This window comes from Canis lupus, chromosome 11 (genome assembly GCF_003254725.2).
Source record: "Canis lupus dingo isolate Sandy chromosome 11, ASM325472v2, whole genome shotgun sequence".
Taxonomy (NCBI): domain Eukaryota; kingdom Metazoa; phylum Chordata; class Mammalia; order Carnivora; family Canidae; genus Canis; species Canis lupus.
This window is the reverse complement of record NC_064253.1, coordinates 26,038,660-26,065,599: the sequence shown is the minus strand read 5'-3', so window position 1 is coordinate 26,065,599 and position 26,940 is coordinate 26,038,660. Positions and strand designations below refer to the sequence as shown.

At 44.7% G+C, this 26,940-nt stretch overlaps 1 protein-coding gene and 1 long non-coding RNA gene across 3 annotated transcripts in view; one reads left to right on the top strand and one right to left on the bottom strand.

The window, feature by feature from the left end:
* Positions 1–9,848: 9,848 nt before the first annotated feature.
* LOC125752157 (uncharacterized) lies at positions 9,849–10,973 on the bottom strand. The gene is made up of 2 exons (XR_007400986.1): positions 10,620–10,973; positions 9,849–10,070 (listed from the first exon to the last, which is right to left on the bottom strand). It is a non-coding gene; the product is annotated as an uncharacterized LOC125752157 (long non-coding RNA).
* SIL1 (SIL1 nucleotide exchange factor) overlaps positions 10,263–26,940 on the top strand; it is a 218,792-nt gene continuing 202,114 nt past the window's right edge. The window contains exon 1 of one of the 2 annotated variants that reach the window (XM_025432119.3): positions 10,263–10,421. The gene's annotated coding sequence lies outside the window, so the exon portion shown is untranslated. The remainder of the gene's footprint in view (positions 10,422–26,940) is intronic. The other variant, XM_049091843.1, reaches the window with a different exon arrangement.

Below are 26,940 nucleotides of genomic sequence, written 5' to 3'. Positions count from 1 at the left end.
AGGTGACTGATTATGTACTTTCAATTTGGGAGGGGATTAGGGATAGCCTAAGTCTCTATGTAATTTTGGAAGCAAGGTTTCCAGGACCTTTAGGGGGTTAACTATTGTTAGGAAAATGCTGTTTATTACTGTTTAATAAAACCTTAGTCATGAAATGCTTCAGATGTGTCTCAGTGGGCCATATGGTTGGAGGATGATTACTAACATATATCTTGGGGGAGAGAGGTAAAGGAAGTTTCCAAAGGAATTTTTATATGTTAAAGTAGACTTACAGGATCCTGGGGGGGGGGGGGGCGGTCAAGATAATATTAAGCTACAATTGCCTTTTGCCATTAGGGAAGTGTCAACATTGAGTTCCTAGGGAAAGGTTGCTCTGCCTGTTTCAAAGACTTGTCAGTGAGCTGTAAGTAGCAAGGAAATTTAATTTTTTCATTTGCCTTTGTTTCCTACATCACTTAGCACAGTATCTGGCTCACAGTGAATATTTAATAAGTATAGTTATTTGCAGTGATCATCTGTGGATTTGCTGCTTAGAGTCCATTCACCTTCCGTCTGGTAACTGTACCTCATTTTCTTCTGGTGAGCCATCATTCTCTCCTCAGTCCATGTAGTTGTAATGAAACTGACTCCACTCTGAGCACCAGGAATAGAGCATGTGACTTAGGTTTAAACCAATTAGACCATCCTCTCCTCTAATCCACAGTTATTGATTAAAAAATGGGGGCATACATAGAGTTACCATATGCTCTCAAAACTTCATGCCTCAATACATACCCACAGGAATTGAAAACAGGTGTGCAAACAATGGCTTGTATGTGAATGTTCATAGCACCATTATTTATAAGTAAAAAAATGGAAACAACCTAAATGTCCATTGTCTGATGAACAGATAAAGAAAATGTTGTATCCATACAATAGGAATGATATTCAGTTCAGTCATAAAAAGGAACAAAGTACTGATGCATGCTACCACATGGATGAACCTTGAAAACATTATGCTAAGTTGGGATCCCTGGGTGGCGCAGCGGTTTGGCGCCTGCCTTTGGCCCGGGGCGTGATCCTGGAGACCCGGGATCGAATCCCACGTCAGGCTCCCTGCATGGAGCCTGCTTCTCCCTCTACCTGTGTCTCTGCCTCTCTGTCTCTCTCTGTGTGACTATCATGAATAAATAAATAAAATCTTTAAAAAAAAAAAAAAAAAAAAAAAAAAAAAAAAAAACATTATGCTAAGTGAAAAAAAAAATGCACAAAAAGACATATGTTACATGATTTCATTTATATGAAATATCCAGAAGAGGCTAATCTATGGAGACAGAAAAAGTAGCTTAGTGGTTGTCAGGGACTGGAGAGGGATGGGGAGTGACTGCTAATGGGCATGGGATTTCTCTTTCAGGTGATGAAAATATTTTGGAATTAGCTAGTAGTAATAATTGTGCAACATTGTGAATAGACTAAAAGACACTGAACTGCATACTTTAAAAGGATGAATTTTATAGTATGTGAATTATGTCTCAATTAAAAAAACAAAACTATAAATAAAATGTATGGCCACATGGCTCGAGCAGGCTAATGAAAGCCAGTCCAATTCAGTACAATTCTTTGGTCTATATTCTGCTGATCCGTTGAGCCTGAGATTGAACCATCAACCTAGCTGAAAGTGGAGTCAAGAAATGAAGAGACATCACGACCTGGCTAGATCTTGTTTGGAGCAAGACTAATTATCCCAGTTTGCCTGGAACTTTCCTGATTCTAGTACTGAAAACCCTGTGTCCATGTTGGTCACCTGGTTGGATCTCTAAATCTACTTCTGCTTGAAACTCAGGATTCCACTTGTGGACTTTTCAATTACAAAGGTAAATAAATTCCCTTTTTGTTTTAGCAAGTGTCACAGGTTGGGTTCTCCAGGCGCAGGCACCAAGACAGAGTTCAGGGTTCAAGACATTTACTAGGGAACAACACCTATGAAAGGAAGAAAGCAGAAGAAGGATTAGGCAGAGGAAGAAGTCAGAATGTGATGCAGGCTCTTGACCAATCCAGCAAAAGCTCTGGAAGTAGTATTGCCATTCAGAAGGTCCCACACTGAAGGAAAACAGCTGGGCCATTATACTCTTTCTGCTCCTTTTCACCTCCAGACTTCTAGTTAACCTTTAAGTCTCAGCCTCAATGTTGACTTTCAGGGGAGGCTTTTCCTAAAAGCCTCAGTGATATTAAATCCCATTGTGCTTGGCCCATCTCATGTAGTTACTTGATTAATTATTATTCTTTTTTTCACATCTGTCTTTCAATTTTTTAGCCTCATGCAGGAAAGGACTCTTCTGGTTAGCTGTTTCTAGGTAACAAACTACCTCAAATCTTAGTGGCTTACAATAGAGTTTGGCAAAGTAGGCCCTATGTGCCGGATCTAGGTCACAGCATATTTTTATATAACTAGAAAACTGTGTGTGTGTGTGTGTGTGTGTGTGTGTGTTTACATTTTTAAGGAGTTATTTTAAAAACCCAGAACAAGAACAGTATGTAAAGAGACAGTACATGGTCTGCAAAGCCTAAAATATTTACTATCTGGCCCTTTATAGGAAAACATTGCCTATTTGTGGGTTAAAACAACAGCCAGTTTGTTAATGGCTCATGATATTGTATGCTAGGGATTCAGGAAGAGTTTGGTTGCATGATTCTTCTGCTCTATGTGATGTTGACTGGGACCTCTCAGGGGTACTCTGCTGGAGGTTGGTCTTGTCTAAAAGGTCCAAGAAGGCTTCACTCAACCTCTGGTACCTTGGCAGTGTGGCTGGAAGGCTGGGCTCAGTTGAGCCCCTCTCCCTGTCCATGCTGTCTCACTATTAGGGTGGATGCACTTATTGCAGAATGGCTCAGGTCTCTAAAGAGACCAACCGTGGGGGCTTGCAGAGTAGACTTAAGATGGGATAGCATCACCTCTTCTGTACTCTGTAGTTTAAAGCAATCTAGATTCACAGGGATGACATATATGCTGCACCTCTCGATGACAGGAATGCAAAGAATTTGAGACTACCTTTAATTTACTTCAAGAGTCTGCTTGCTCACTATTAAATCCCCAGCTCTTAGCACACAACCTGGCACTTGAACTCAATAAATTTGTTAACTAATGGGACACACTGTAATAGGTGGAATCTGACCTATTTGTAATATTAGGTTTGGAACTAGAACAAAGGGTCTACTTAGACCATCACTGGAATAACCTTTGGTTATTCCATTTTGGAGCTACCATCATCCTGGCACTGTGATGCATCTCTCTCAGAGTATTTGAACTTCAGTTTCCTTTTTGGTTAATGAGGAGCAGTAACACCTGCATCTCACAGGCTGCTCATGAAAATTAAATGGCGTACATGAGAGAGCTTTATAAATTGTGAGGTTCTTTTTTTTTTTTTTAAGATTTTATTTATTTATTAATGAGACACACAGAGAGAAAGAGAGGCAGAGACACAGGCAGAGGGAGAAGCAGGCTCCATGCAGGGAACCTGACATGGGACTCGATCCCGGGTCTCCAGGATCATGCCCTGGGCTAAAAGTAGGCACTAAACCACTGAGCCACCGGGGCTGCCCAAACTGTGAGGTTCTATTTAACGCTGTTACTATTCTCATTGTTGCCCAGGGTGGGCAGTTGACAAGGCCAGAGCCCCTAGGTCCCCTGCCCTGGAGTAGGATCCCTCAACCTTACCTAGCTCTCCATCTCTTCCCCCTACCAATCACTGAGGAGTCAGCATTAGGAGAATGAAGTAGGGCTCCTGTGGCTTTGCAATCCACTTCTAGCCAGAGATTTATTTCCCCACAGTGGCTCTAGTGATGTTTCGATTGTTCTCATAATTCCATAATGATCTTGGTGCCAATGCCTCCCACTCTGGGTGTCTCTGTAGAGGCTGTGGGGAAATGGGAAGCCACACTAGCTAAACAAATAAGAATGATTAGTTGCATGTGGCCAGCCCTTTGCTGCCGGAGCTGGCCTATTGTGTGCTTCAACATATGCAGTAATAAAGATGCTGCTGAGAAAAACCACATTGAACTTGTCATCTTCACCTAGCCCAGAAAATGCAGTATGCCTTCTCCAGAGGAGCTCCCAAGATCCTCTGTTCCAGAGATACTCCCATGCCTCTCATTTCATGTGTACCTCATTTTTGACCAGAGGAAGGGTTTGTCTGCTTGAGTAATACCTGTTCTTTCAAACTTTCCATAAAAGTTCATGTATAGCCTGGGCATGATGTATATAATGTGTGTGTGGTATGTGTAGGTCTGTAAGTGGAATAATTAGTTAGAATATTAAGTGGGAATAGAAATCAGGATCTCTTGTGTGAGTTTGCAAGTGTCCATATGTGTATTTATGTGTGATTTAACTTTCCCTGGCTTCTAGCACCACGTCTGTGTAACTGATGTGCATGGAAAAGAATAGTACTCGTAACTAAGATCAATTCAGCACTTACTGTGCCAGGTACTGGGCTGAATGTTTTATATATATTACTTCATTAAATCTCTGTAACAGTTATTGAAGGGAGCACTAGTATTATCTCCATGTTACAGATAGGGAAACACCCCTGTAAGGTAGCTTAGGGTTAAAGCAACTTGCTTAGCTAGTGAGGGGCAGTCAGGATTTGAGCTGTCTGTCTGATTCCAAAGCCTGTTCTTAAACTGCCCCACAGTCCCAAATCCAGGCTCCCCTGCTGACAATGATGCTGGATTTGATGATCTAATATTCTGAGACATGCCACCCAGCCAGCTTCATTCTCTGTATGTGATCTCCCAAAGCTTTGGTGCTCCGGAGCCTTTATTAGGGACAGTGTCAGAGGAGGGAAGGGTTCTCTCCTTATAGGCTTACTGACCCAGGACTGTGCTAGGAGGTGCAGACATGGTCAGTCACTGTACCTGTCATGCCCAGGATTCCCTATAGCAGACAACCTCCCTTCCGCAGCTCTGTGCTTGGAGAAGCAGCCCTGGCCCTTGTGTAGATTGGATTAGGAGAGGGCCCACACAGGCTGCCCTACAAGAGCCCTGCAGTGGCCTTATTATTGGGATCCTTCAGGTGTGTGTTTGGGGGGGGGGGGGGTCGAGACTGCAGTGAACTATTCAGTCAACTTGACTCAGCCAGGAATGTAGAATTAAACTATCTTGACCAGCCAGACACCTTGGTGTGATGCAGATGACAAGAGCAAGAGGATAGGTGGTCTGTGAGAAAGAGAGAAGAGAAAGTAGCCTGTCTTCAGACCACCATGGTTCCAGCTCCAGTTCTTGCCTGTTTGTCTTTACATCAGCCCTTTATAATGGATCTGGGCAAACTTGAACTGCTTTGTATGATAAAGGGGTAAATAAAGAATTTGGAGGCTTGGGGGAGAATCCAGGAGACTAGAGATGTCAACTGGCTGACTGGATACCACGCAAGAGAAAGAAGATAAGATTCATGGAGCAATAGAAGTGAGCCAGGGACTTGGGAGGAAATAACTGCTCAAGTAGATTTTCACATTGTCTGCTGTGGGGTGTATGGGATTAACATTCTCCTCCATCACCCCGGGATGTCTGCAGTAAATTCTTTATTTCACACTGATGCTTTTGCAGCCATGGGTTCTTGGTGGGGAAATAGAGCAGGATGAGGAGATAGCTCATACCAAGGTTATACTTCATCTGCTCCTAGTCTGGTTTCCTTAGAGTCTCTGATTGATTTTCAAGGCTACTTTCTGTGTATATGTTTTCATGTTTCACTAGGCACATCTAATTGTGTAATTATGTAAGAAAGTGCCACTAAATGTGGACAGACCTCTTTGACTTCCTCAACCAATAGAATATGGCAGGAAAGATGCTATGTGACTTCTTCATGATCTTCTGAAGCTAGATCATAAAAATACCATGCACTTTTATGTTTTGTTCTCTTGGGATGCTCATTGTTAGAAACCAGCTACCAAACTGTGAGGAGGCCAAGCAGCCACAGAGAGAGGCCACTTGCCAGTGTCCTGGCTGATAGTACCAGTTGAGGTCCCAACCGACAGCCAGCATCAACTGCTAGCCATGTGAGTGAGCATCTTGCCTTCATTGAACCATGCCAGTTGACAGTACACAGAGCAGAGTTGATTCTTCCCTGCTAAGCCCTATCCAAACTGCTAAATAAATGATTGTTTTGGGATGCTTTGTTATGCAGCCATGAATAGCAGGAATGGGGCTGTAGCTGTGCCTGCCCTGTGTGCGTGTTCCTGTGGTTCACTGTCTTTGTGGGTATCTGCAGACAGTGCATTTGTGTCAGATGGCTGTGTTGCTGAGTAGGCATGTAGTTGAAAGTGTTTCTGGAGAGAAAATCATGGTTCTTGGGGTTTGCTTTGGCCTCAGTGGGAGCTGTTTGGTGAGAAACCTTCGAAATCTTGTCTGTCTTGTAGGTCTCTTCTTTTGAGTGTTTTTCCTTTGAACCAGAGAGACCTGTATAGCTGAGAGCAAATGCAGCTTAAATGTACTGACTTTTCTGGCCAAAGCCCCCTGCCAAGGCCTTCTAGCAGGTGAGAAGCTGTCATACAGAGGCTTCACATTCCTTTTGCAGGGTCTATTTTGTTATTTTCCCTTTTCTGCTAATGAGGCCTTCAGAAATGAACCAGAGGAAAATACAGTCACTGGGGTCCTTGATGTCTCCTGGAGTAGAGACATTTGAATTCTTGAGTTCCACCAGGGAACTCAGATGTGCCCAGGTTTCAGTGTAGAGATTATCTGGTTTCTGGCCTGCCTTGGCTGCTGCCACCCACACCATCTCAATGTAGCCCAGGAAGTGGAGGATCCTGGTTTAGGAGGCCAATTCCTCTTGGTCTTGGCAGTGCCACTCAGCTTCTTGCTTCTTCTATGTTGGTGGCCCTACTCAGCTTTTCTGGGAACACTGAGAGCTCTAGTTTCACACTCCTGCCCTTGCATTGCCTCTCAGGACTTCTAAAGTGCTATTGTCCAATAAAACTTTCCGTGACGACAGAAATGTTCTATAATCTATGCTATCTGATATGGTACACATTAGCCACATGTGGCTCCTGAGCACTTGAAATGAGGGTAGTGTGACTAAGGAACTGAGTTTTATATTTTGTTTCATTGTAATTTAAATCTAAGTACTACATGTGGCTATAGGCTAACATATTGAACAATAGAGATCTGATGAGTTCAAAGAGTTTTGTTTTATCTGTAAAATGTGAATTAAATCTGCCCCATCTGCATCACAAGGCTGTCTGGAGCAAACAAGTTGATGAATGGGGAAAAGATGTACTCACCTAAAGGATTTCGCAAGAAAGAACTGAGTGGGCTTACTTTTATAGCTCTGTTAATATTTCTGTTTTATAGCCCTTGCTGGACAGTGTTGATTTGATCTGTTTGCATTTCTGTGTCTCTTGTCTGACCCTGAGCTCTTTGAGGGTATGAACCCAGTGGGACTATTTCACAGCTATATCCTCATAGCCAACAGCTGGCATGTAGCTTGGTATTCATGTTCAAGTGAATAAAATATCTGGAGTCCAGAAGGGATTTCTGGCAGCAGGATTTAAAGTGTATGGTGAAAGCTGAGGGGGGAGGGGTAAAGAGAGGAGGAAGCGAGACAGAACAATATGGTGGTGAGACAGAGCTGGGGCTCCTGCTCCCCATGCTCAACAGTCTAGGCCCATCCAGAGAGAGCAGGGAGTCAATTCTTTTTTTTTTTTTATAATTTTTATTTTATTTATGATAGTCACACAGAGAGAGAGAGAGAGAGAGAGGCAGAGACACAGGTAGAGGGAGAAGCAGACTCCATGCACCGGGAGCCCGACGTGGGATTCGATCCCGGGTCTCCAGGATCGCGCCCTGGGCCAAAGGCAGGCGCCAAACCGCTGCGCTACCCAGGGATCCCCCTGGGAGTCAATTCTTGATGCCAGGAATGCTTTTACACAACTGGGTGTCAGGTTTATGGGAGCTTAATTGAGAATGGGTGATCAGAGGAGAGAAATGATCTACTCAACACACTTTGCTTATTGAAGAAGGCTAGATTGAACATTTAAATCTCTGCCTAGCAGGGCTCTGGGGATGGATGCTGTGGTTTCCTTTGACTGATACTGGCCAGATTGAGGGCTCTTTCTCAGGATTTCTACCTCTACAAACTTTTGCTCTTCTGAGGAGTGGAAGAGGGATCTTTGAAGCTCTCCAATAGAGCTGTAAGAAGATGTGGCTTTTGTTTGTTGTTAACTTATTTAAGAGGAAATTTAAAACTTATTTCTGCTCAATTCCAAGATTAATACAAGGAAACAGAGACTTCTGTGATCCCATCACCCACTCTGATCCCTGGATTTCAAACTTCTCACCTTTACAGTGGTCCTCCTTGTTTGGGGGCCATGAAAGTGTGGCTCTCTGCTTAGGCACAGCCCTGCACACTGGTTTTAGCAGCTGAGGAAGCTTGAGCTCAGAGCTAGTTCTCCTGGGAAGGCGGTTTTCAGTCAAGGTTTTGGGAACTGGTGGGACTCAGAATTTCCCTTTCCCACACACTTAAACTGGTTATATCTGTCCTAAGAAGGAAGCCAGGTTCTTGAGTGCTGGCAGCTCTGTGTCCAGCTGGAGTCTTCTCTTGGCCCATGCATTTATTTATTCATTCTAACACTTGAGCTTATTCTATTTATAAGCATATTACTCTTGTAGCACTTTAATGTCTTTTTATAACTTGCATCAGGCTCCATTGTAATTTATATATTCATTCTGTAACTTATCACTGAGGCCATAGTTATTTTTTAAATTTACTATTTATCCCCATGGTACTAGGCAGTGACACAAGGTAGGATTATTCCTGGGCTAATCTTCCTGCCCCCCCACTACTCTTAGTAGCCGCCTGGGTGTCCCATGGAAAAAGTGAGCTGATACTTATCCTTTCCTACCCAGTCCCAGGGAAGTGTCCTATGTAGACCTTTCTGAAAAAACTGGCACTTCCCACTCAACTATTGCCCAAAGGCTTGTTCTCCTTCCCCAGGCTACTAACCAATTTGCTCACAGCTTAAAGGTAATTTCGCATCTGTTTGAAGTAAACATAATCAAGAAAGTAGACCAACTGCTAGAAGCCCACATAATACATCGATTATGGAAAATAACTCCAGACAGGTTGATTGTTTCCTCTTGGAGAATACCTGCTGTTTGGAGGAAGTTACTGCTTGTTTGAATTGTCGTTTTCTCTAGGAATCACTGCGTCTGGACGCTCAGGGCCTGAAGGAGAACCCTATTTTGCCAGTCGGATTAAACTGCTCTGGTCAGGGAAGGGAAGGTCTTATCACGCAGAGAAGGGGACTTTGGGAAGCACCCAATTCTGGCTTACATTCTATTTTGTCACTTCCTGACTGTATGACCTCGTACAAGTTCTTCAACTTCTTTGACTCTTAGCTTCCCGTCTATGAAAAGGGGATGACTGTTCTGATCTTAGGCAGTTGTAAGAAGTAAATAATATATGCAGCACCTGGCACGTGTAAGACATTCAGAGGTAGAGCAGAATTTCAGCTGTAGATGACTTTTACTTTGAAAATGATAGGTCGGGGCAGCCCGGGTGGCGCAGCGGTTTAGCGCCGCCTGAAGCCCGGGGTGTGATCCTGGAGACCCGGGATTGAGTCCCACGTCAGGCTTCCTGCGTGGAGCCTGCTTCTCCCTCTGCCTCTCTCTCGCTCTCTCTGAATAAATAAATAAATCTTAAAAAAAAAAGAAAGAAAGAAAGGGATCCCTGGGTGGCGCAGCGGTTTGGCGCCTGCCTTTGGCCCAGGGCGCGATCCTGGAGACCCGGGATCGAATCCCACGTCGGGCTCCCGGTGCATGGAGCCTGCTTCTCCCTCTGCCTATGTCTCTGCCTCTCTCTCTCTGTGACTATCATAAATAAAAAAAAAAAAAATTGAAAAAAAAAGAAAATGATAGGTCGTTGTTAAGTCACACAATACAAAGTAGATGACTTGCTGGTGAACTATATGCACGAATTTTCAAAGGACTGTTTTTAGTGCTTGAGACTCTCGGATATATCCCACACCGAATGGCAGCGGCTGAATTTTTACTCATATCTTCTGGTTTCCTTCTGTTGTTCCTTCCGGTCGAAAGAAATAAGGCTGTTGGGAAATCAGAGATGAAACTTCCAAGCGCCGTTCTGGCTTAGCCTGAGAGCGCAGTCAGACCCCCTGCCGCGTCTCCCTCCCGCGGAGGGGGACCGGGGAGAGCACAGCGGCTGCGCGCGGGGGCGGGGCTTAGCGCCCGGGAGGGAGGCGGGGCTTAACCACTCCGCAGCCAGGAAAGGGGAGGGAGGCGGCTATTGGGCGAGACGGCGAGCGACGTAATAACTGCGCGCTCACGGCTGCAGAGGGTCGTCGCCGCGTCTGCGCACGGGGAGCTGGTTGCCGCTGCAGCCGCCTGGAATTGTGGGGGTTGTGTCTGCCCCTCGGCTGCCGGGCGGGAAGCCCAAGGTAGGGGCGGTGCGGGCCGCCCGGCCCCGGAGCCGGGAGAGGGCTCAGGGCGCGGTGGGAGCCTCCTCCCGCCGGCCCGGCGCCCTCCCAGCACTCTCCGGATCCCCCCAGGACACCCCTGCCCCCACTACACCTCGTCCCTCCGAAGCGGGACGTCTGACTGAGCCCCGGCCTCAGCCCAGGAGTCGCCTTCCCTACCTTTTCTTTCCAGAGCGTCTCCAGTAACTCTTCCTAAGTGCCAGGAGATGAGGCGGTGGGGATTCCGAGACTAGCTTTTGATTTCTACCAGCTTCCTTCCCTGTTTGCTTCTCCCGCCCTCAGTTTCTGCATCTAACTGCTGTTTCGTTAACACTGGTTCTTGGCTGAGGCCTCTGCCTCTTCGCCATATGGGATTGCCCTCTACCCGCGTGCTATTTCCACGCTTGCGTTTCCCCTTTTCCCGGCAGATGGAAGACTTGGCTCGGAAGCACAGGTTACAGACTTTGGTGTTTTTCCAATCACCTAGAAGGTTGCGTTTAAGGTGGAGTATGGATGCCTGCAGTGCTTCCCAGGTGTTCTGATTCTGATGGTCTTGGAACTCTTGCCTTGAGAGTCTCTGCTGTAGAAGATTGGAGGGAATCCGTTGCCGTATGAGCCCCTGAAATGGGGCTCTGGGTGGCAAACAACACCTAAGACCCCAGAGGCCAGTGAGGGTTTCCTTGCACTCTCGAAGCTAGAGGGACGTTCGGTTTATTTTTTATAAGGATTTTATTTATTTATGTGAGACCCACAGAGGCAGAGACACAGGCAGAGGGAGAAGCAGGCTCCCTGCAGGGAGCCCGACTCGGGACCCGATCCCCGGGACTTCAGGATCACACCCTGGGCCGAAGTCGGCGCTAAACCGCTGAGCCACCCGGGCTGCCCCGTTCGATGTCTTTAAAAAAATATTGACCACCTATCTGTAGTGTCAGATTTCTACCAAACTAGTGAAAATACCTGGCACTGATTCAAGCCTGTCTGGCTTTCTGGCCTCAGTAAAACAAACAAACAAAAAAAAACCACAAACTGCTCTGGGGGATTGAAGGGGTTAGATTAACAGAGAGTAGGTAGGCATGAGGAGACTGAATCTTCCGTGTTTGATAAGAAAAGAAACTGATGTGTTTATAAACAGTGGCAGTGATTGTTTTGACAGCCAAAAGATGTTTTGTTTTGTATGTGTGTTTTTAGCTGTCGCCCCACCCAAGCTTTTTTTGTGGTGGTTTTCTGATAAAAATAGAGCCAGATTTGGGTTTTGGATAGGATTTTGACAGGAGCCAGGGTTTGAGGATGTTAGGATTGAGGTTTGTATGATGGATTGTAACTTGGTGTGTGGTCTTTTCTTTTCTTTCTTTCTTTTAATGTTTTATTTATTCATGAGAGACAGAGAGGGAGAAGCAGGCTCCATGCATGGAGCCTGATGTGGGACTCGAACCCAGAACTCCAAGATCACACCCTGGGCCAAAGGCCACCCAGTGTCCCCAGTGTGTGGTTTCTTTATTTTTTTTTATTTTAAAGATTTTATTTATTCATGATAGTCACATCACACACACACACACACAGAGAGAGAGAGAGGGAGAGAGAGGGAGAAGCAGGCCCCATGCAGGGAGCCCGACGTGGGATTCGATCCCGGGTCTCCAGGATCGCGCCCTGGGCCAAAGGCAGGCGCCAAACCGCTGCGCCACCCGGGGATCCCTCCAATGTGTGGTTTCAGTTGAAATGTGGCCCTTAGGGTTTTTTTTTTTTTCTTGGCCCTTAGGTTTTTAAGAAGGTGTCGTCACACCAGACTGACTTTAGTTTTTCTTTAGGTTTCATGAATTTAATCTGCTAATTCATACATGAGATGTTCTGATGAAATTGGCTACAGAAAAGACTGCCTCCATTTTACAGATGGTGGGACTGGGGAATTGGTTATATGGTAACCTAGGAATGAGAAGTTGCCTTTTCTTGGATTCCTATTTTCTTGACCTTCCCTGATGTCTTTGATTTTTTTTTATTTGATTTTTTTTTTATTTTTATTTTTATTTATTTATGATAGTCACACAGAGAGAGAGAGAGGCAGAGACACAGGCAGAGGGAGAAGCAGGCTCCATGCACCGGAAGCCCGACGTGGGATTCGATCCCGGGTCTCCAGGATCGCGCCCTGGGCCAAAGGCAGGCGCTAAACCGCTGCGCCACCCAGGGATCCCTCTGATGTCTTTGGAGGCCAGTTATTCTCTGCAGAGGCCAACTTTGAGCCCTGGTGTGTTTCATTGACCTGATGAAAGGCTAATTAAATAAAACTGAAAAACTGACAATATGGGTTTTAAAATAAACCAGCCAGAACTTCTTCCTTGAGTGCTGTTCTCCTTTAGAGTGGTATGTGTAGGTGTGAGTGGTGGGAGTGTGGCTTCAGTGATAGGGTCATTGTCCAATGCAGTTTTGAAAATCTACCTCTGAAATGGTCTTCAGAGACATTTTGAACCATGTTAGTGATCAGTTTCATTGATACAGAATACCATGCTGTTGGGTTTTTTTTTTTTTTTGCCTTTTTTTTTTTTTTTTTTTTTTACCCCAAATGACATGGTTAAAGCAACCTTGTCACCTGATTTGTCTTCACATGAGTAAGACGTTCTTTTGACGTGGACAAAATAGATTATTTTGGTGTAATGGTGAACATGTTTTGAATTTATCATTTATTAGCTGTATGACCTTGCACAAGTCACTTCCTAGGCTTAGTTTTCCATTGCATAAAAACAGGAATACTGGAGTGCTTGGCTGGTTCAGTCAGTGGAACACGTGGCTCTTGATCTTGGGATTGTGAGTTCGAGCCTGATGTTGGTTGTAGAGATGACTTTAAAATTCTTAAAAAAAAAAAAAAGGTAATGCTTACTTAAGAGTGATTAAATGAGGAACACGTTAATGACATAGGAATGCAGTAACGGTTTCTACCCTTAAAGAATGAAGATTTTCTATTAATGAGAGTATTTTTTGAAAAATGAGTCTCTAAAATCAAGTTGTACCTTTTCCCAAATAGGTAGATGTTTTTCAGTTCTTTGTTCATTATGTTTGTGGATTCATGCTCTGACTTCATCCTACTTCTTGTCTTTTTTTTCCATTCATTTTCTATCCTTTCCTGAGTGAAGCTGTGCTGCAGAGGCTCTCTGCCAGTCTCTTGGAGTAAGCTTCTTTTCAGGAGAGCTAATCTGAACATGCTTACAATGCTAGCGCCTTGGTCATATATTCCTGGGGATTTTTCTCTGGGGCCGCAGCTGGTGCTTAGCTCATGCTCTGTAGCACAGGCATCTCTAACTCCTGGATTTGGTGTCAATTTGGAGACCTGTCCTTGTGAGGCTAATCTTTTCTCTTTCTGAACAAGGATGAATACTTTAGCCTTCTCTGAGTCAGCCTTAAGCTGCAAGCCTTAGTTTATCACAGCATAGAGCTTCTTATTTTAATTATGTGTAGTCTAAAGCGGCAATATTCTGCTCTTTTCTTCATGTTCTTTCATCAAGAGCTTCGATGCTGAGCAAGGGAGGAAGAGAATAGCCCCTTGCTATTGAGGTGGGGCTTTGGGTAACCCCTGATTCCTAGCGTAGACAGTAATTGAGTTTGCCTTTGGGATAAGAACCTTGTAAAAGATAGAAGCTGCTCAGGACACATGTGAAGAATCTCTGAGAATTTTACTGACTTGGGAAGGTTTACAACTAGCATCCTTCCTTGTGCTGTTTTCCACCTTGGAGACAGAATCCAGGAACAACAGAATTATGTTCAACACAGACTTGTAGTTCCTTCAGGTTCCACCAGGCAGCACATAGATAAGGATGTGATTTTGTTGGCTGGCCAGGTCTCATTCTCCTAACAGTACCCTTGGCTTTGGTGTTTTAGGCATTGAGATGTGTCTTAAGTCATTTATGGCATGCTGTATTAGAATATCATTGGCTGGGTGGTTTAAATAACAAACATATATTTCTCCCCAGTTCTAGAGATTGGAAGTGTGAGATTAGGGTGCCAGCATGGTGAGGTTCTTAAACATAGTGGTTCAGCTATTGAGACGTCTAATCAAGTGATTCTCAACCTTTTGTTCTTTATTATCTTTTGGGACTTTTTCCCCCCATGGAATTTTAATACCACTGCCCATGGAATTTTAATACTATGTATCTGTTTAAGTACTGTGGCCCTTTGGAGGGCCATCAACTTAAAATATGTAAGAATTTTCTTCCCCAAGAATCAATCCCCCGCTCCCCAACCTCTTCTACTTGGGGGTGATACTACCCTCATTGAGAATGCATGGTCTTACTTATATTGTCTCTCTAATACAGCCATCAAGGCATGTTTTATACCTAGAAGATTGAGCTATCACCACGCCAGACTGGCAAAAATGGTAGAACATTATCTCATTCAATCTTACTATCAACCTTGTAAAATAGTTGGTATTATCCCCATTTTACAAATGAAAAAATAGGCTCAATGAGGTTAAGTGACTTGACCAAAGTCAAAGTTTTTTGTAGCCAGGCTTTAAACTCAGTTCTGACTCCACCGTGATTCTTTTTTTTTTTTTTTTTTTTTTAAGATTTTATTTATTCATGAGAGAAACACAGAGAGAGAGGCAGAGACATAGATGAAGGGAGAAGCAGGCTCCCTGTGGGGAGCCCGATGTGGCACTCGATCCCAGGACCCCGGGATCATGACCTGAGTGGAAGGCAGGCACTCAACCACTGAATCACCCAGGCATCCCAAACACAGTGATTCTTTTGGGCTATGCTACCCCTCTTCCTCTCACCAGGAGCCTACTATCATCAGCAGGATATGAGACCATTTATTTTCTCAAGGCCTTCCTAGGGCCAGGCCCAATGGAAAATGTTGAGGACACTTAAGTGAGAAAGAGTTCCTGCTCTTGAAGAGCTCAGTAAAGTTTCCCTGGATGGGATGCCTTAGGGTAGTTCTCTTGTTAATCATTCCTGTTTGACTTCTCCTGAGATAGCTGGCAATAGCTAAGGATTGTCGTGGGAAGATTTGAGCTAGTTGGCCTTTATAAGGGTCAAAGCTGTGACTGTCCCTCCTAGTTCCATTTGCCAACCAGCTGAGCTGTTTCTTTTTTCAAAAAGATTTTATTTATTCATGAGAGAGACAGAGAGAGAAGCAGAGACACAGGGAGAGGGAGAAGCAGGCTCCATGTAGGGAGCCTGATGTGGGACTGGATCCTGAGCCTCTAGGATCACACCCTGGGCTGAAGGCGGCGCTAAACCGCTGAACAGCGCCCCCCCCCCCCCCGCCCCCCCTTCCGGCGGGCTGCCCCGCTGAGCTGTTTCTAATCGCTGAGCCTATTGTATAAAGTATGTAGCAGGACCAGGAAACTCCTTGGCCGTTACATGTTTGTAAGCATGAGGATTAATAAGAATGCCATTTCTTTTCTTTTTTTTTAAAGATTTATTTATTTATTTATGATAGAGAGAGAGAGAGAGAAGCAGAGACACAGGAGGAGGGAGAAGCAGGCTCCATGCTGGGAGCCCGACGCGGTACTCGATCCCAGGACTCCAGGATCACGCCCTGGGCCACAGGCAGGCGCTAAACCACTGAGCCACCCAGGGATCCCCATGAGCCACCCAGGGATCCCCTATTTCTTTTCTTATTAATATCCCTAATAATTCAGGGCAGAAGTTGTTTTGTCCCTTTTTTTTTTTTTAAGATTTTATTTATTTATTCATCAGAGACCACACAGAGAGAGAGGCAGAGACATAGGCAGAGGGAGAAGCAAGCTCCTTGTAGGGAGCCTGATGTGGGACTTGATCCCAGAACTCCGGGAGCGTCCAAAGGCAGACACTCAATGGCTGAGCCACCCAGGTGTCCCTGTTTTGTCCCTTTCTGATGTTATTCCATATTGTCTGCCTCAAAACCTAATGCTGTTAAGAGAGCTCGAGAAGAAATGGAATATGTGTGGAGGTAGAGGTGGGAGGGATAATTTTTACCTGGCCTTCTCCAAAGAGGCTAGAATTGAGTTTAGTCTTGACTACTTTTATTTTCTTCCAAACTGTGGACTTTGTAAAAACAGATTTTTTTTGAGAGAGAGAAGAGGGGAGGGGCAGAGGGAGACAGGGAATCTTAAGCAGGCTCCATGCCCGGTGCAGAGCTGGACTTCCGGGCTCAGTCTCATGACCCCGAGATCATGACCCTTGCCGAAATCAAGAGTTGGATGCTTAACTGACTGAACTACCCAGGTGCTCCCCAAATCTTGGACTTTTGAGGTGTTCCATTTACCGTTTGTGTCTCTGATGCCTCCTTGGCCTTATTTTCATAGCTGAAGCTGCTATATTGGCTCAGGTGTTCCTGGACCCAAGTTGGAGCCTTTGGATAGTGTCTGATGTTTAGCCCATGTCCCATGTCCTATCCGCAGAGAAATGGGAAGGGGTATGTTTCTGAGGTCCGTTTGCTGGCTGTGTCCTGACTGAGGGCACTGTGGGCCTTTTAATTACCATTTATCATTCTAGGCAGAGGAAAATCACAGGAGTCAGTGAACTGATCCATGTCTAGCTACTTGACTTACTGTGAGTTCTCTGCCTTTTCTGTCTTGTGAAGGGAGGAGTTATAGGGACACTTGAGTGGCTCAGCGGTTGAGTGTCTGCCTTTGGCTCAGGGCATGATCCCAGGATCCGGGATCGAGTTCCACATCAGGCTTCTTGTGGGGAACCTGCTTCTCCCTCTGCCTATATCTCTGCCTCTCTCTGTGTGTGTCTCTCATGAATAAATAAATAAATCTTAAAAAAAAAATGAAGGGAGGAGTCATAGAAACTGAAAGAAGAATCACAGATGCATCTCCTAGGTCAGGTGAGGGAGGCTGATACCGTGGACTTTTAAATGGGTGTTTATTTATGTCTGGAAATAGCTTCATGCTTTTGCCTCTTTCATTTCTATGAGGCTCCCACGGGGTCAGCAACCATCTGACCAAACTCCAGAAAACTAGTTCAGTGAAAGTAACATAAAGTAGGACAATCGATACAGACAACATTGATTGGTCACACTTTGAATTCAGTTGGTAGTAGATTTTGGAAGCTTAAGGGGCAAGATCTTAAGGAAGGTATTTAAGGTTGATTTTGTGACTCTCCCCATTGCTGCTCATGGGGAGTTGGTTTGATTGTATTCGTGAAGCAGAGTCTCTATCCTTGGGCCTGGCTGGCCGCTAAAGTCTGAAATTGTGGTGTTTATGGGCTAGAAGACATCATCCTAGAGGTCTTTATATCAATTTTATTGGAAACCTCAGTGCTGGGTCTGGTTCAGATCCAAGAAATGGCTGTTGGTGGTTCCTTGGTTGAGTAAAGAGTCAGGAGGTACCCTTGTGGATCTTTCACCTTCCAGTGCTTGAGTTTTGTATTTGATGGGTTCTTACTTTACTGATGACAAAACTGAGCTCCAGAGAAGTGAAATGGGCTATATACCTTTTTTAAGGCCATCAGCATATTACTGGCAGAGCTGAGACTCAAGCCAGAGGGCTCACAGAGGGTGGCCATAGAAGTTGTTAAAATTATTTAAAGCCTTATAAAGATGCAAGATGCCACTGCAGTTAAAAATCTCCAGGGAGGAAGAAGGCCCTGCCTCCAATGACTGCCTTGTTCATTATCTTAAAACCCTTGCTGGTGAGGTTTTTGGCTGTCATGCTGATTTCTTTCCTACTCATGTTGAAGTATGTTTTCTCTTGATCTTACCCCAGAGGAAATAGAATTGAAGCTTCCCCCGATTTTAAAAACAAAGAACAAATGCTCAAGCCAGGATGCTCTGAACACCTTTACAGGTGTTCTGTAAAGAATGGGGCCAGTGCATCAGTGGACCTTATCTGGTGACCCAAGCAAACCCATAATACACCACTAAAAGAAGAGTGAGGGAGTGAATGGTGTGTTGGTGGTTTAAAACATTTCTGGAGTCAGCTCACTTGGTATTGTATTATGCTGTTTACTTAATAGCTGTCAAGTCATGGACAAATTACCCATTTTCTCTGAGCCTTAATTTCATGATCTATAGAATGGGAATAGTAATAGTTCCTCTTGGAACTGTCTTGAGAAATACTTGAAAGAATACATATGGAAAGTGGTTCCTCTGGCAAAGTCTTAAGTACTCTGTGTTACCAATCATGTTAACAATAGTAATTTCTAGTTCCTGACCCGAGACTTGGTTCCAGGATAAGGTATGCTGACCAAGCAAGTGTTACCTTCACCATTGCATCATTGCCTGTCTCCTTTGTTGATTGACTGTTCATATCAGTGGTCACAGCTGGCTTGTGCTGAGTAACTAAAAGTCATGAATACCAAGGAACTCTGGTGCTTCTTTGTCATCTTCTCCCTTACTTGACTTACTCCTCGCTTTTCCAAGGCTGTCTTTAATCCGCTCTCCCGGTTGACCGATGTGGGGATGTTACTGGAGCAGGGCTGGCTGTCCAGAGCTTGCCTGGGGCCCTCTGACAGTATGTTCTCCTTGTCTCTTGCCTTCTGCTCTTCAGACAGACGTGAAGCAATTAGCTTGTTATGGGAACTTTGACTTCTGTCACACTTTCTTCTGATTTGTATGCCCATTTCTGGTCCTTGCACAAGGTCAGGGAGGCACAGTCAAATACACTGACTCGGATTTTGTGTTCAAGTTGACTCCTTTCTCTTTGAGATTTACAACTGGTTCAGTGTAGCAGTGGGGGTGGGAGTGGGGGGAAAACCCCTGAAGCTACTACCCCTCATTATTATTGATCTCAAGCTGAGTTTCTAAAAAACCTGAGTATCGTAATTACCGGTGCCTTACTTCTATGAATGAAACAAATAGGCTGAAACCTTATTGGGAGGGAAGACCAGTCTGAGTTGGTTTAAAAAAATAGAGTCTTTTTCAAAGAAGTGCTATTGTCTTAAATTTTTTGGCAAGCCTCTGCAGTATCTTTCTTACCTAGTCTTAATGCTCCCCCTGTTCCCTGTAACTGCTCCTGAGTTACTATGGGAGCCTCCTCCTATCCTTTACTTCGGTTTCCTCTAGGACATTGTGTACCACTGCTTCTTGGGGTCTTCCTAAACACAGTGCTGACTGGAGAGCCCTCAGACTTCCAAGCCTTCAGTGGCACCCTCTTGTCCGAACGTTCCTATGTTCTGTGCCTATCACGATGTATCCCTGTCCCACTTTTTTAATTCTGTCCTCTACCATTACCCACATGTATGCTTGGCTCTTGATAAACTGGTCCATGTGGCCCTCTAATCTTGGCCTCATGTTTGTGACTCGGCCAGTTCTTCTGCCCAGAGTCCCCTCTCCTTCTTTTCCTGCTTAAGCTGCACAACTGCCTTCTTCAGTGAACCTTGATGAATACCTCCTCATCTATATCTCCATAGCAACACTTTGATTATAGAATTTAGCATACTTTATCCTGGTTAGTTATTTTGTCTGTTACTATATGAACATCTCAAGGACATGGACTCTGCTTGATTTTGTGTCTTCAGCGTAATGCTGAGTGTAACATGGACACCATAAATACTTGTTGAATGAAGGAATACATGAAAGCCTGAGAAATAACAGTGCTGTTCAGTTCCCAATTCTTTCCTGAAGCTTTCCTTAAATGCTCCTCACAGTGAGTCTGGCATGCTCAACTCCCAGAGCCCTTTGTGTCTGAAGTAGTCTGGTTCTATAGAGTAAGTCTTTGCTTACCACCTGGATTAGAAATTCCTAGAGGGCAGAAAGTGCATTCCTCATTCCTTTTTGTGTACTCCGTCCCCAGCACAGTTCCTGGTACATAGAGGATGTTTAATAAGTGCTTTTGAATGTAGGAGTCCTGCTCTTTGTCAGCTGATATGCCTATCTCAGCCTTCTCTGTCACTTACTGGCCAGGGGTCTTCAAAGATGTTTTCAGGGCCAGATAGGAAACAGTGTGAGCAACAGGAATGGTGGACCTGTATGTAGAGCTGCATGTAGAACAGCTGCTACTGAGTGTATAGTCATGGCAAGTGCGTCTCTTTTGTTCTCTTCATCTTATATTACAAGAGAAGCCACAAATCTAGATTTTTATATGAAATCTCCAGGGACTATCAAAGTATATCTGTGGTTCAGATTTGGCATCAAGGCTACCCATTTGTGACCTTTCGATACAGGCTGAAATTTCACATATTTAAGTTCCTTGTGGAAGAAGAAAGGGAGAGGTGGACATAACCTAAAAGCTAGCTTTCTTTCTTTCTAAGATTTTATTTTATTTATTTATTCATGAGAGACACAGAGAGAGAGAGAGAGAGGGAGAGGCAGAGAGAGAAGCAGGCTCCTTGCAGGGAGCCTGATGTGGGACTCGATCCGGGTCTCTAGGACCAGGCCCTGGGCTGAAGGCGGCGCTAAACCGCTGAGCCACCTGGGCTGCCCAACCTAAAAGCTTTCAAGGGAGTTTTATTGAAAGCCTAGGTTTGGTTGAGAGTGTTCTGTAATTTTCTGTGGATAGAGACTTGGTCTCTTGAGCCAAGTCCTACAGAGACCACCTGTTTTGCTTTATCCTCCCTTGTATCCTGAGCTTAGAAAGATGGCAACCTAGGGATTTATGTAATTTATTTATTTATTTTTATTTTTTATTTATTTTTTTACCCTTTTGCCCAGCCTCTGCTGAGGCAGGTTATCTACTTCTAAGGGCCCGGTGGTCATCCTGGTACAGACTGAGGTCCCAGGGATCATTCCTGTTAATGGCTTCTCTGAGAAGGAGTTCTGAATGAACTGGCACAAGTGAAAGGAAGAGGTACAGTGTACAAAATTATTGCTTAAATGTGGTTGGCCAAAGGGCAAAGCAGTATTAATAGCCAGAGGGGGAAAAAAAAAATAGCCAGAGGAAATCTATACCTCCATGGAGGCTTTTGCAGGGCAGTATCTTATCCTGCCCTGTTCTTTTCATAGTCTTTAGGGGCCTCTGGCAGAACTGCTTTGCTTGGTATTACCTTTTAGGTCTAAAAATGTTGCCACCAATGGTATCTCCATCTGAGGCAGAAACAAGCTGATTGGATTATCTCTGGAAGAGTACATGAGAAACTGGAGTGGTTGTCTTTGGTGAGGAACCCTGGGTGTCTGGGCAGTGAGGGAAAAGAGAGACTGACCTCTCACTGAATATCTTTGTGTGCTTTTTCATATTTGAGCTGTGCACATGTATTATTAATATTTTTAAAAATATCTCTGGGCAGACCCAAGTGTGGTCTCTTCTTCAAATTCCACTCTGTTCTCACTTTATTCCTTTAAACACCTAGAACTAGTTACTGTACATTGTCCCTTGGAAGTGACAGCCTTGTTTTTCTGTTCCTCAGAAGTGTCTTAGGTTTTCTCAGCCAGAGGTCTTTGGAATAACCGTCAGGCCTAAAGTACGCTTCACATTTTATTGTTTATAAAAGGGCTTTCAAATAATAGATCCTTAAAACATCCCCATTCCATAGACATGAAAAATTGAGGTTTGGAGAGTCTGAATTACTGAGGGTCATACAGTTAGGGTAGGGCTGTGACTAATCCAGGTAGCCTTACTTCATATTCCTGCCCCTCGCTCTTAATACTTATGTTGGTGAGTTAGTCTTCCCTTTTTGGAATTCTCTTACAGGTTTTCAGAGTTGTTTCAGTTGGGGCAGGTGTGAAGCTGTGATGTTCTCTGTTTTTTTAGTTTTGGGCTTTACCTCTTTAGGACTCTCAGTGATGTAGGCGTCTTTGGAAAAAAGTGATCAGTAGAAGGTTTCTCCATTTTCTACTTAGGTTGAACTAAGGCTTCACTGGGGCAGTACCTTTTAGGGAAGCTTGAATTAACAGTTTTGTTTCCCTTTTTTTGCTGAGTATTATTGCTGCTGTTAGGCAGAGGGCTTTGTTTCCAAGTTATAAATCTCTTTAGCAAAGAAATAAGTGTGGAATAGAACTAGAAGGACTTGTGTTGTTCTTGGATATAATTTAATGTTCCACATCACAAAGAGAGTAAACATCGTAAAGTGCGCAAGATGGGTTTGGATTAATATCTCGACAACATATGGCTTGGCATGTAGGGCACTCCTGGGAGACCCTTCTCACCGTACATAGCCTGTCTTTGCTGGGTGGCCCCTTCCCTCAGGTCTCCCCAGCAGCTGTTGTGCACCTGGGTGAATCATCAGCTTTCCTAAGCTTCTGGGGAAGAAAATCCTATTTTAACTATTGAAAGCCCTCACATAGGAGGTGAAATAAACAGACAGCCCTGAGGGACAGTATGTTTTAGTACTACTAAGCTTCCCCTGAGTTCACCCAGGACATTCACTCCCATTAGAAACACTGGCTGAGGGGCGCCTGGGTGGCTCAGTTGAGCATCTGCCTTCGGCTCAGGTCATGATCTCAGGGCCCTGCCATCGAGCCCCCATAGGCTTCCTGCTCAGCCGGGAGTCTGCTTCTCCCTCTCCCTCTGTGTACGCTAGCTCGTGCTTGCTCTCTCAAATAAACGGATGAAATCTAGAGAGAGAGAGAGAGAGAGAGAGAGAGAGAGAGAGGAAGGGAGGAAGGGAAAAAGACTAGCTGATCCTCACTACTGGTCTCTTCAGAATACAACCCTGAAAATCATCTTGTCCTTTCTACTCTTCATGCCCCTGGCATCATAGTGTTAGAAGGTCTCTGAAAGCTCTAGAGAGGCTGTGGAAAACATGGAGGGAAGGCTTAGTTGCTTCTAAAGACGAAGCAGAGATCCTTTTCTTTTCTTTTTTTTTTTTCCTTACCTTTTCTTTTTCTACTTAAAATTAGGTTACCTTCAAAGAGAATTCTCTGTATTACTGACAGCTCAGAGTGAGAGAGGCTCTTGCAATCTCTGAAGAGAGATTGGGGGCATGTAGAGATCATGCTTGGGCTGTCTTTTCCTCCCCCAGCCTTGACCTGCACTGTGCCAAAAGAGTTGCCCTAGGTGATGGCTTAGTCACTGGCTGGCAGCTTTGTGGCCTGGAACCTCAGCCAGTTCACCCAGGTTTAAGTTCCCGTGGGCTTTCTCAAGCACATGAAATTCATGAGTGAATTCAGCTACATTTTCAGTTAACTAACTCTGAGAAACATTCCTAGCAGGTTGATTTGTGTGGACAGGCGGGAGCCTTGTCTCCTATATGGATAAGGTTAGCCGGAAGCCAGCTCACCCCTGGAGGAAGTCAAGGTGAAGTAGGGTAGAAAGCTCTTGGCTGTAGCATCAGATAGATCCAGGTTTGTTTGTTTGTTTGTTTATTTGTTTGTTTATTTATTTATTTAGATCCAGGTTTAACCATGTACTAGCCATGAGACTTCAGAAGAGTTATTTGACCTCTCCCTATTGCTTCATCTGTAAAACTCCTCAGGGATTTCAGATATGCACACAGTGTGCTTTCAGTATATGTTTTGTACCATTTATTCACTGTCTCTCTCTCCTCACGGCACTGTACTTTTAGGGCTATATCTGTAAGTGTGACCAAAGTACACCTCTTACTTTCTTAGAGCACCAGAAGTGTATTTGGGAGAGACTGATTTAATTCTCTGCGTACCTTTTTGTGTGTTTTTCATAGACCACAGCCCTTCTTTTACCACAGGTTACACTGGGAACAACTTGATTCTACCTTTCATCAGTTGGTTCTGACCTAAGTAGTCTTTGTGGTTATCATTCAAGCAATGGTTCTTTGTTAAGAACTGGCTATGTGTCGGTTCCTGTTTGGCCACAGGAATTGAGTGGTGAGCGAGACAGAGTCCCTGCCCTCAGTAATACCACTCTAAACCCGTCCTCAGATGGGTTACTTCTTTGGGTAACTAGTCCTGTTCATTCTTTGTTGATTCATACTAATTTGCTTCTGAGAGCATAATCTTCTCCCTAGACGTAGGGGACAGTGCCCCTTTGTGCTGCCTGGGCCTTGCCTGCTGGCTTGCCTGCTCGCAGACAATGAGAGCAGCGTGCTGAGGCTGAAGGAGAGAGCCCCGCAGGCTACTACTGCCTCGGTCACACATGTCCCAAGAGTCTGTTCTTGGCACTCTTGAATGTTCCTTTTCTCCTTGCACATAGATTATAGTGTTCACTGGTAATTTAAATTCAAAAACCTTCCACCCCCTCTCCGCCTTAAAAAAAAAAAAAAAAAAACCGCTCTTTGTATTATGGGGTAGAGAACAAAGCTGGCCAGCCTTGGTTTTCCCACTGGGGTTTGTTTTATCACGTGTATTTTTTATGTAGCCTCACTGTGGGTTACCTTTCCTTTAATAAGGCTAATCTGTAATTCAGGCATCTTGATATTCTGCAGTCCCAGAATCTCACATCTTTCTCTACCTTGTTTGTCATAAATAGTGTGGTGAGCAGATTTAGGGGGTTTGGTCGACAGGAAGTTGTACTTGCTTCTCCACTTTGGACTCACTGCATTCTGGCCCCTAGTGGGCTTGGTATATAGAAGGGCCAGCAGCCAGGTTGATGGATTTCTCAGTTTCAAAATAGAGGCCTGAAGATAGTCCTCTGCTCCATCTTTCTCTTTCTGTTGCCAGTTTTCCTGGAAGTTGGCAAGAAGTGTGTGGGGGAAAGCAGGGAGAATTGCTCTGAGAACCATTTATTTGAGAACTCTCAGCAGAGAATTGCATTGGCCTGCCCTCCTCTTTCTTTGGTGTGTGGTCTTGTGATTTGGTCCTGCTTATCTCTGTGTAATGCAGAGGCCTGAGTATGACTCCACTAGCCCTTTTGGGGTTCTTATCAATAAATTTCTTGCTGGTTGGTCGTTCCTCTAAATTCTGTCACTTTCCCAGGAGCAGGGGAACGTGTCAATGTTTGGGGACCTATTTGAGCCTCTCTTTCTGGCACCATGGCCACTGAAGGCACAATGGCTGAGCCCACATGAGCCATGTTTCCCACTGCTGCTGGAGCTGGGAATTGGCTGCAGTTGGATTTAGCTTTAACAGTCACACAAAAGGCTTGGTTGGAAAGAAAAGAGCACTGCATAATTATTGCTTATGTACCAGTTAAACCTATCAGCCAACAGATGTCAAGTGCAAGATAAAAGTGCAATAATGTTATTATAATGGCATAGTAGTTATCATTATAATAATCAGCTAGCAAAGCTTTTGATAAGAGGCAGATCCTGAAAGGAGTGCAGGGGGAAAGGTTAACCTTGAACTATGGCACAATGAAGGGGTGCTTCACCTTGTAGGAGATGCTGTGCGAATGTGTATGATTCAGGTATAGGGTTGTGACCTTTTCTGCACAGCTTGAGGAGGTATGGAGCCTTCCCCTGGGGTCGTCTGTCCTGCAGGTACTGTCTTTCTCATGGTGCCAGAGAACATCTTCCATCCTTTGGTTTAAGGTGCCCTGGATTGTGGGATTACCATCCCAAGCACCCAGCACCAGTGGGTTCTCAAAAACCCAGAGGTTTCATCCCTGTGGGCTTATTTGGAATTTTCAGAAAATGTAGCCTTATTCCCACAGCTACAAATGATGAACTCCCCTCTCTTTAGCAAACTGCACTCTGTACCTGGGGTGTGGTGGTGGACCTATTATATGCATGCTGATTGAGGGGGAATATGCTCATGGAAGACAGCCTTTCCTTACTCAGGGAGCTCTTTGGAACTATGTTCCCATTCTGGTGAAATGGTCAAGGGGTGAGGAACAGAGCTGGGCTCATGAGTGACCCACAGCGGCAGTCCTGGGGTAGAAGAGTCTTTGGTTTCAGGCAGACTTGGGCTGTCTCCTGACCTCGCTGTTCACTAGCTGTTAGGCAGCCTTGCTGAACCTCAGCTGCCAGACTGTATGTGCTCATTTATTTTTCACTGTTTTTCACTACTGGCCTTGTCTCTGAAGTACCTGTCACTAAGTAGTTCTTAGTCAGTGCTGCTGCTCCTACCCAATGCTGCCCACCTACCCTAAAGAATAGGACAAGGACAGGACCCTCTTGCTTCCATAGGGAATTTTGGCTTTATTTTTTTTTAAATTTTTATTTATTTATGATAGTCATCACACACACACACACACACACAGAGGCAGAGACACAGGCAGAGGGAGAAGCAGGCTCCATGCACCGGGAGCCCGACGTGGGATTCGATCCCGGGTCTCCAGGATTGCGCCCTGGGCCAAAGGCAGGCGCCAAACCGCTGCGCCACCCAGGGATCCCGGGAATTTTGGCTTTAATTGGAGATTCATGTGAGCCTTTTCAGGCTCTGGTGTTTTCAGAGCTATACTCAATTTCTTTTGAAGTTTCCTCATTGGGGAGACATTGATATTAATGTTTGGGCAAATCCCTGCCTTATCCAGGGAGTGAAAGGTGGTGTTTAAAATCCCATTCAGGGGCAGCCCCGGTGGCACAGCGGTTTAGCGCCACCTGCAGTCTAGGGCATGATCCTGGAGACCCTGGATCGAGTCCCATGTCTGCTCTCTGCCTGCTTCTCCTGCCTCTCTCTCTCTCTCTCTCTTTCTGTCTCTATGAATAAAAATAAATAAACAAACAAACAAACAAATAAAATCCCATTCAGGGATATTTTTTGCTTCTGCCCCCTGCAGCTTTATTTTCTCCTCTCTTTTCCTTTGGGTAGGTTACTTGGGGGCACTGTCTGCTTGGAGGGGCATTTGTATTTTGAA